This window comes from Scaptodrosophila lebanonensis, unplaced genomic scaffold, assembly GCF_003285725.1.
Source record: "Scaptodrosophila lebanonensis strain 11010-0011.00,11010-0021.00 unplaced genomic scaffold, SlebRS2 tig00000122-arrow-arrow-pilon, whole genome shotgun sequence".
Classification (NCBI taxonomy): domain Eukaryota; kingdom Metazoa; phylum Arthropoda; class Insecta; order Diptera; family Drosophilidae; genus Scaptodrosophila; species Scaptodrosophila lebanonensis.
In genome coordinates, this window is record NW_022060580.1 from 1624154 (window position 1) to 1633017 (window position 8864).

Below are 8864 nucleotides of genomic sequence, written 5' to 3' on the forward strand. Positions count from 1 at the left end.
ATCAGAAGTCCTGCCGCTAGGCACTTTATCGGTAGTGGAGTTTTGGCCACCACGAAACTCTCGAACCCAATATTTCACGGTGTAATCTAAAGGACCATGAGCCCCATAATATTTATCCAACTTTTGTTTAGTTTCCTTCGCTGTTTTGCGTCTCAAAAATAATGTTTTGTGAGAGAATGAAATTCATTTTTTTCCATGCTGAACAGGTTCGCAACACGACAACAACTATTAGCTATAAAAACAAAACTAAGGGCTGTATCGCGCTGAATTTCAACATGCCTACCTGAATAGAATGGAGGCGCCATAATCATTTTTGTGATAGTAGCGCATTGTGGTGGTCAAGGAGGTTACTTTTCACCCTACCTAGTACTGTAGGATTTTTTATGAATGTTTTGAATAATATACTGAATTCCCTTTGGTTAAAGAAAGCATTTCGCGCTATCTTTAAATTTTCCAAATTTCCGAGCACGTCCTTTTTTTAACTAAATGATGCACCGTTTTAAATAACATCGTTTAGGACATTAGTAAGTCTGATGGCGATATACCACTTTTAAATTTGGTTACAATCTCAGATCGAACTTCAATGGGTAATTCCTTAGTTGCTTAACGATAACAATTACACAAAGCGAATCCAAGAAAAAATGCAAATTTGTAATTGTGTAAGTTCTCTTGACGGAAATAAAATGTATGTAAATACTTTTGACTACTTCTGTACATACATACATAGATATGTGTACACAAATTACTAAATTAAATGCAGATGGTTTTATAGTTTGCATATATCTACATACATCTATATATATAAAACAGTTTGTCCTGACTGACTGACTGATTGGTGATCAACGCACAGCCCAAACGGTAAAGGCTGGGAAGCTGAAATTTGGACTCAAGTATCCTTTCATAGTCTAGGTGCCCACTAAGAAGGAATTTTGGAAAACTCGAGCTCCAAAGGTGGGAAAACAGGCTCCAACGTTTGTATGAAAAATCTACAGTTCAAGTATCCTATCATGGTGTAGATGCGCACTAAGAAGGGATTTTGGAAAATTCGAGCTCCAAAGGGGGGAAAGTAGCTGCAAAGTTTGTTTGGAAAATCCGCATTTTTCAAACGATCGACTTAAAACTTAGTTTCTAAAATCAATTAAAGAATACAAACAAAACTGCATACTTAGATTCCAAATTTGTGTTGGAACTTGAATTATTGGGGTTTTAATATTTATTCACTATTTCAAATGAAAAGTTTATGTTATAAATTTAGTCCGATCGATTTAAAATTTGGGTAATGTAATCTACGTAACTAAATCTACAACTTTGCATTCAAGGATTTTCAAAATATGCATTTTACAAAAGCAGGCAGAACAAACAATACAAAATATCAAACAGTTGGGGACAACTAAGTATACATACACACACACATACAAACAGCTGTTCGTGTAGTTGCGTGCAAACGATTGAAATAGCCAAAGCAAAATGTGAGACACTAATGTGTGAATGTCCATACATATGTGCACATCTATGTATGTACATATGTATCTACATATGTATGTATGTATGTACATTCGTCTTGCACTGACAGAGCAAGAAATGTTAATTAATTGAAAATTATATAACATTTTTAAAAGTAATTTTTTCTTTGTTTAGTGCATTTGGCATTAGGGTTTTTATTAATAACTTTATGCAGCAACAACAAATATCAAATAGTTGGAATAGAGAAACACACATATGTATGTATGTATGTATGCCTGTGTATGAATGTAGCATGTATGTACATTCGTATTAATGTATACATTGGGCAATCGAACACAGTTGTTTGATTGTAAAAAAAATAATGCTCTAAAAACAACAACAACTGCAAGTCATTGGCTCGCTCTTTTTCTTTCGTTTTGACCATTTAATGTTAATTGCAAAGGCAAAACGCCAAAAATTTACAGTTACCGTCGCTAGGCATATTCTGCTTCGCATTGCGGGCAGATGTATGTATGTATATGATTTGTTCTTATTGATCTCAATGAATAATTAGATTTTATTATTTAAATATTCTGCTTATTGCATTCAAACTTCGATATTTTGATGGTATCGGTGGCTCCAACTACCGAAAGTTTTACTCTAGCAAATTGAGATGAGAATTGTCAGTGCTTTTCGATCGTGGCTCATCGCTGCACGGCATTGACACGAGTGCCGTGTTTCATATTCCGAGTTTGTGCATGACCGTATTGACTCAATATGGCACCAAAAGACTCAAATGTGAATTTAAAATTAGGATATACCCTTATAATTATTGCACATATGGGTAGGTTATGCACACACAAAATAAATACAATTGGAAACATTATATTGAGCCGGGTTAAGACGGGCAATACCTGATAGTACATACATATGTATGTACTATGTATGAACATGTGTATTTATCAGAGAACTGCAACAAGTATGTTCGACCACCCTTGCTAAAGATTCAATCAAATGAGATCTTTGCTTGGCTGCACACGAGCTCGAACTAGTTGAGTGCTCTCAGCATTTTTCTTATGATCGAACTTGCATGACCAATCTTTCTATTTTTACGAACAAGCATCGGTCTTAATTGGTTTGCTTTCAAACAATTTAGGTTCGGTCACTTCGAGTATTCTGTTCGTTGCGAACGGGTACCAGCCTTGATTGGTTTGCTTTCAAACACTTCAGGCTCGGTCACTTCGTTTAAGATGACTGGGTTTTGATCGAAGCAAACCAGACTTTGCAGAATGAGCGTTTGATCGAACGAGTATAGTGCCGTTATTGGTCGAGTATTGTTTTGGGTATTGCGCGAGCTATACTCGGTGTGAAAAAAAACAATAGAAAATGCAAGGGCACGTGCACCCGCCGATATCATTTCGGTCATGCGGGCATTATTGTAAATACGACGTTCGATCATTTCTTGCACGCAAGCAAAAAGTTTCGGTCACCGCCGTTCGTTCTGAGTTTTTGCAGTTGTGAGTCGAATTGAGTGTTCGTTGAGGGCTCCTTTGCAACCAGTCATTGCTTGTCACTATACTCAAATGAAATAATCATACCGAGTATGGGTAAGTACTCGAGTATGACCGAAAATGTAGTACTCGTTGCAATTCTCTGGTATTTATGTACATATGTATGGATAAATATGTATGTACACCTATGCCTTTAAGTACATAAAGCACTGTTTAGGGAAGGGTGGGTTTAACTTACATACATACATACATACATATATAGCCGGTCATAAATAATTACACACAAACGTTTTCCCTTAAATAAATATGTATGTATGTAATTACCAAAATTTTTACAAAAAATAAAACGTATTTGTTTTAACTACGGTAACAATTATACTTTGGGCGGGGTTTTAAGGCAGCATCCTTTTGATAACACTTTTTTAATATTATCGTTTCTTTAAAAAGGGTCGTGTTTTTCACCTGAAATAATTTGTTAGAGACGACTTCAACAGCAAATGGAAATGTTTGAAAATACATAAATAACAAAAAATATTTAAGTATGTAAATATGTATGTATATAGTTAATCACTAAGACGCCTACCCTTAACTACACTTGGTACGCAATAATTATCACTTAATTCAAAAACGATTGATGATTTTAATTAAAGAATGACTTTATTGTTTGTTGAACGTATCACTTAAAGTAAACAATTTCAAAAGACCTCAAACCACTATAAAAAAATATACTATAAATACAAATCCACTTATTTAATCGAACTATCGGATTCCATTTCGATAGTACTGTGATACACAATATTAAGCAAAATAATTTTTTTTGCGATTAATCGTTATCCTTACAATTTTTAATGAATATGCACACCGCGACAAAACTGAACTCACGTCATTGTATACTGAACCTTATACGCGTAAGCGCTGTTCAGCTATCGATTATTTAATAAACATTTTCGATTAAAAGTTTTAACGTCAGCACTACTTTCTACTAAGCGAAAATTGTAGTATATATTGGTACATTGTTATATGACATTCCATAGGCATAGTTGTTGCCAAAATAAATTTAACATTAACTCATTGAAATGTAAAACGAATCTGCCATGAGGCGGCTTGACCGTGTTCGAAATGCATCAGTTAAATTTTTCACTAGCCAGGAAAAGTGCTGCCAAATAACAAAAGTAACAATAATTAAACACAGTGCATATAATTATCAGAGCTCTTTGATTTGTTAATAAATGAATTATAATTGTTACATGGGGTCTGAATAGAATAATTTTTTGTTTTGTAAGGGCACTTTGATCCCCCTTCTGAATGGACTGATCAGTGATTCTCATGATTATCCCAATTAGTGATCATTAATACTAAAAACTTATAAAAATAGAATGTTACATTTGTGATCACTTTTAATCATATGATTGGTTTGTGCATTGGCAACTGCAAGTAAAATGTACTAATTTAAAGAATTGAATGTCAACTTGACCGCTGCACATAGGCCAGACGATTTTTTGGCATAAATTCGAAACATGAAGTTAGAGACTTGAAATTTAGTACTGGTTCTTGATTGGACCACGCCCACTCCTGCCGCCCATATAAGACACAGATGTCATTTGTTTTTCGACTTATGAGCATTCACGTGTGTTCGTGTATTAGTATTACACTAAATAAATGTATTTATGATTATTTGTGCTTTAACTAATAAATAGTACAACAAATTGAAAAAAACCAACATTGCAAAACTTTTGCTAATCTGTAAATATGGCCATTTTGCATAAATTCTTTTGCCCTCATCCCACAGATAGGTCAAAATTGATTTGATTTTGTATTTGTCAAACGATAGAGATCATGTGTAAGAAGCGCTACGATTTAACCACAAAATATTTCCAAAATTAGCGGTATTATAGTGATTACGAATAAGGATTTCTGTGCACTTTGAACCTCAGCTACAAAATAAAAGTGCCCGAAAAGTCGCAAAAAGCAAACTAAACATAAGTTACTATAAATATTCAACTTTAATTTGACTATATTATTTTTTCGCCGAAAGCTGCAGAAAGTATGGTCTCACTCCACAATATACGGGCACTTTGTTTAAGTTTTATACAAATATGAGCAACACAAATAAATGTACACAAAAGCCTAATTAACTAATTCCAACATATTTTGTTTATATGTAAACTTTCTACATACCCAGGCCAGTAATTTTACTGATCAGTGATCAGTTGTCTTTGATGAATGCGGCCATTAGGTAACTTATCACGAATGTGATGATCCATATACCACTAAACTACTACTGCCTATTCTAGAATACTGCTCATGCGTTTGGTGTCCGCAGTACAAAATGCGTCAGGATCGAATTGAACCAGTTCATAAACAATTCAGTCAATTCGTCACGTCCAGGATGTGAGGGGACGCGAGTGCGTTCATTGGCGTTAGACACCGAAAAGAGTCCAGCCAAAAACGGTGCTCTGGGCTACATGAATGTCATATGATCCTTAGATATACGTCTGCCCCGAGCACTATCGGAACCGTGCATGCCCAGGGTCGCAAACTCGTCCCGGATCGCTTTTTCCACATATCTGTAGCCAGACCAATGCGAAGAGGCATCTCGCAGGGGTGAGCGTGACTGATGAGACGAGGAGGGGCGAATGCGACTGCTTGTGTTTGTCGATGTGTGATGATCTCCTTGGCACCGGCGACACTTGTCTCGGCACCTGCAGGATCGTCCGATGAGCCAAGCAATTAGGGGAGTACTTGGTAATTAGTACGAAGGCGCTTCTTCGGATTGAGACAATGAAACCGGCGGCAGCGCCGCAGTGCGTGGACTCCTAGGAAAATGCGGCGAATTTACTCCAGGGGGCTGGGTGTGCGGAAGCATAAACACGGGGCCTGGAACTTGACACGTAGCTACTAAACAAATACTCATGCTGCTACGTAAAGGAGGACCAGTTGGCGCTGGAGTTTTCCATCGGCGGATTGAGCATCTTCGTTTTTGAAATATTGGCGGCATTGCATATTTGGCATGCTATGGAATACTCCGTGGAGCTCGGCGATAAGAGGTCTGTATTTCAGATGAAGGCTGGTTTCCTCCAAATTAAAACCGAGTGGAGTGTGCAGCTGTGGATTTCCATGCGAATGTGGCCATTGTAGTGGTGAACGCGGCCGATGCAGCGATTGCCAATACGGACGCCGTTCTTACCTGAGTGATAGCGCCATTGTGTGTTGTGTAAATGGTGCGACATTGAATATTATCGGTATGCGGCAGGTTGGAGAGCATAGTAGCTGCTCCTGTGGATACCCATGTGAACTCCACTGATCAGAATACCAACTTTAAAAAAGGGATAATTTAATAATATAATAAATATAAATAAATAAGGTATATAGTTGAGCATAATTAACACAAATATAAATCGCATGTCGTACTAATATTAAATAATAGTGAACCGCCATAGGCAACTGTTTCAAGTGCCAAATCAATCTCAGTCAACCGTCGGCAGTTTTCGTTTGTTGCTTGCTCTCATTATTTCCCATCAAATTCGTCGTTGCCGTTGTCACATATATACCGACATACTCACAAACATATGTACATAACTTAGCTAATACATTGCTGTCGTGTTCGCGCTTAAGGAGCTGCATGCATACTAATTAGCTGTTCTGCTAACGCACATAAGCATTTGTATTAGAATTATTATTTTCGTTTGTCGCCACTTTCGCTGCTGCACCAAAAGTATTGCCTTCGACGGTCAGTCAGCTGCAGTTATTCTCGTTTTCATTTGCACTGCTAGACGACCATCTGTTGCGCTCCCCTACACTTGCTGAGAACAGCATAATATTTTCGATTTCTCGTTTGTCACCACCAATTTTCGTTCGATCAAAGTTTAAAACCTTAAATCACTATGAGTAAGGACTAGATCGAATAACTTAAAAGCGCGAGGACTGTATGAAGAGTATATGTCGTATGCAACGGCAATTAAAAGAAGGCTCGATTTCGTTAGAGCTGATAGACGCAGTATCGGCCACCTATGAATCAATTCTATCAATTGGTGACGACAAGAAAATCGCTAATGCCATCTTAATTTATCTCGTTATGTGCAAAGTTGATCCTACCACAAAAAAGAAGTGGGAAAGGCAGCTCTGGCGAGATTGTGAGGCTCCCTTCAACAGACGCTACCAGCATATTGTTGCTGAAGAAGCTAGTAAAGCTCAAGCGAATGGCAGTAAGTCAAGTAATAACACTCAGACTCAAAAAGTCAAAAACGCTAGCAGAATAAACCATTCGTTCGTTGCTGCCAAAAACGAACAGAATAACCTTTGTCAATTCAGCTGACCATTCGATTGGCATTTGCTAGGCGTATATTGCCTTGTCAGAGCAACAAAGCTTTGACTTCGCCAAAGGTGCGTGTTTACACTAAAACGCGTGCGTACACGATGTAGAATATTCTGACATGCAGCTATTGCTAGCTGCATACTTTTATTTAATTATTTTTCATCCCTTAATGCTATGCTGCGTTTGTAAGGCGCAGCGTTATCTTAAATTTACTTATGCTATCGCTGAGTTTGTAGGACTCAGCGTTGTCTTAATTCTATTTATAAGTACTATCGCGTTTCTAAGACCATTTTTCCGTAGCCTACGTGACCTGTGTGCAGCCGTCATTAAATTTTATTGCTGCACAAAGGATCGCCTAAACAAACAGAGGATCGCCGCATGTGGCAATCGCACATGTCACCATGTCACATAGCCTCGGCGTCTATCTGCTGCAGGTCCGTGACGATAGGTTCTCATGTTCATGCTAGTGCCTGAACATTCTGCGGGGGGCCAGGAAACACGACAGCTAGTAGCTCCTGTGTCTGATTCCTCTTTGTCTTCGCGTAAATTATTATCCCAGCTAATATGATTATCACCAAGCCTAACGATATGTGTCCATTTACCGTGTGAAACACCAGATCCTCGATGCGCACCCTCTTGCATTCTAGTTCCTTAAGGTTTTGTTGTACTCGTTGCTTCTCGTTTTTGATGATAGTTTCCATGTTGTCCTTTATTCTTTCTGTGGTACCGATGTCGAAGAACATGATAAACCTTCTTTTCCTTTCCGATGATTGTGTTATAATTTTGTTTCTTTCCTGTATGTTGTCTACTTTTGCTTTCATTGTACTACTAACTGATGTACAATATTCTGTGAATTCTCCCAGTTTTTCACAAATGGAGGCTGTTTTATCCAGGAAATCATCGGCTTGATTTAGAAATTCGAAGTAAGCTTGCATATTGTAGAAAAATAGCAGTTGCCAACTTGACGAGACGACTTCCACCTTCTTAATTTTGTCCATAATTATTGCGTTTCGTTCTTCCATATGTTGAATGCTTAACCTACTTGTATTAGTTGTAGGTATTGTTGCGGTACTTGCAACTTGCAGGATCATAAGAAGGCTAATAATTGGCGTCATTTTTGCTGCCCTACTGCATCGGTGCCTTTTTCCATCGGCTGGCTCGTTGTTTTGTTCGTTACTTTGTTCGTCGCTGTCTTGAGTTGGCAGCAGACAAATTTTATTTAACGACCTTTGGACTTCTCCATTATTGGTTTTAACTGTGACTACTCGGACTTTACTATCTTGTCCTTTAGTAGTTTTAGTTATTCGTCCCATAGGCCATCTGGCAGGAGGCGTGTTCTCTTGTTTAATAAGAACAAGCTGTCCCTCTTTAAGGTTCGGCTTTTCATGACGCCATTTTGTTCGTTGTTGAAGTGACACCAGATAGTCCTCTTTCCATTTTCTCCAGAATTCCCCTCTGATGCGTTGTATATGTCTCCATCTATCCAGAGATCCAATTCTTCGATTTTCATCAAAATGTTCTGGAGCTCCAATTAGTGGTCTTCCCACAAGCAAGTGTCCTGGCGTCAAAATTTCTTCCCCATGGTCATCATTGTT

General features: G+C 37.9%; 1 protein-coding gene across 1 annotated transcript in view; it reads right to left on the reverse strand.

Annotated features, from left to right (window-relative positions):
• Nucleotides 1-3659, reverse strand: part of LOC115628647 (unconventional myosin heavy chain 6) — a 665426-nt gene extending 661767 nt beyond the window's left edge. The window contains exon 1 of the mRNA XM_030524816.1: nucleotides 3538-3659. The gene's annotated coding sequence lies outside the window, so the exon portion shown is untranslated. The remainder of the gene's footprint in view (nucleotides 1-3537) is intronic.
• Between the last annotated feature and the right edge of the window lie 5205 nt (nucleotides 3660-8864).